Source organism: Hevea brasiliensis, unplaced genomic scaffold (assembly GCF_030052815.1).
Source record: "Hevea brasiliensis isolate MT/VB/25A 57/8 unplaced genomic scaffold, ASM3005281v1 Scaf7, whole genome shotgun sequence".
Classification (NCBI taxonomy): Eukaryota; Viridiplantae; Streptophyta; class Magnoliopsida; order Malpighiales; family Euphorbiaceae; genus Hevea; species Hevea brasiliensis.
In genome coordinates, this window is record NW_026615250.1 from 719457 (window position 1) to 721266 (window position 1810).

At 30.1% G+C, this 1810-nt stretch overlaps 1 pseudogene; it reads left to right on the forward strand.

Annotated features, from left to right (window-relative positions):
- Window positions 1-533: 533 nt before the first annotated feature.
- On the forward strand, window positions 534-1228 carry LOC131177688 (serine/threonine-protein kinase ZRK1-like; annotated as a pseudogene).
- Window positions 1229-1810: the final 582 nt, after the last annotated feature.

The window sequence follows — 1810 nt, forward strand, 5'->3', positions numbered from 1 at the left end:
AGTAAAACCAAATTAAACAATGTCTTTTATTTGGACTTATATATATGTGTCTGTATAGACAAGAAATCAAAATTTTCAATAATTTTGACAAATGGTGTTAAAATAACCCTCGAGATCATGCATACTTGCCAATAAGGCTATAATCGCATCTCTTTTCTCTCTTTGAGCCGATTCATTGTGGAGATCTTATTTGGCTGCAAGCTGCACGTGCCTCTTCTGTGTTGTAATATATCTAGTTTTGGTACAGGGTGTATGTATAATTGAATTTTCACCTTTAGTTTTTAATAAAAATCTTGTTAATCCTCCATTTGAATCTCTTAGCTGGGCAACTACACTCTGCTTCTCCTATCTCTCTCAAGGATTAGAAAAGATTTGGCTGAAATTAGGTGCAAGCTGCAGGTACTTCTTCTTTATCACCCTCAACTAATTCTCTCTCTTTTTCTTTTTTTTGGCTAACTTGTTGATGTTATGGCTGAACACACACACATATAATTGCTTGAAGTCAGCATGTTCAGATTATATGTACAGGCAAGATGATGAGATGCTTCAGAGGCAACAAGGATCAGATTGAGAGAGAGACAGCAGTAATGAGAAATGGAAGAATGTTATTAGAAAGTCGATTTCCATTAATAATGGCAGAGGTAATCCTATCCGTTCCTTTTTTGTCCAAGAACTTAGCAATGCAACAAATAACTATGATCAAAATCAAATGTTTTCTGAAGACGGAATCTACAGATTGTACAAGGGTTTGCTTCACGACCGCCCAGTAATTATGAAACAGTATAAAAATCATGAACCATACCTGAAGAACTCTATCAGTGATATTGTATTCTCATCACAAATGAGTGTGCATAAAAATGTTCTCAAACTGTTGGGATGTTGCTTAGAGTCCCCGATTCCTATTCTTGTTTATGAAGATGCTGGGAAGGGAACTCTTGATCATTGCATTATTAAGGATAGAGATAGAGCAAATTTTCAACCTATATCATGGAAAAATAGGTTGAAGATTGCAGTTGATGTGGCTAATGTGATTGCTTATCTTCACGCTGCATTCCCAAGGCCTATTGTTCATAGAGATATCAAATCCAGAAAAATCCTGCAGGATGACGATATCAAATCCAGAAAAATCCTGCTGGATGACGACTACAGGGCTAAATCAAGTGCTTTTTCATTATCCATATCAAATCCAGAAGGTGAAACTCACATGGATGGCGAACTTGTGAGTTAAAAAATATATAGAGTTAAAGGTATTTTTATCATTTTTACTTATAAATTAACTGTCAATTGGATAAAGGGATTAATTTGTAAGTTTTTCAAATTTCATGAAATAAATTACTTAATTTTAAAAATATAGGAACTAAATTATAAATTTTGTTAAACTTCCAATATTAAATTGTAATTTACCTATTAGAAACTTGATTATACAATTTAAGTCTTAGGTAAACTTTCTTTTATATATATATATATATATATATATAGATTATGTTAGTTGATGTGGTGGATGTTAGTATTTAAATTGTTGGCGAAAAAATTTAATTTAAGTGTGTCAAAATTAGTCCAACTATATCTTAACTATAAATATTAAAAAAAAAAAGAAAAAATAAATTGACAATTAATTAAACTTGAATATAATCATTAATTATTTTTTATTATATTAAAAAATAAAAAAAACTTTTAATTTCGGTTATTTCATTCTATAGTCAGAAAAAATTAAACATAATTTTAATGATATTAGCTAGTTAATAAATTTTACTTTTGTGGCAAAAGGAAACTACTCTTCCACAAAATTAAAATTTTAAAAAAAAAATCA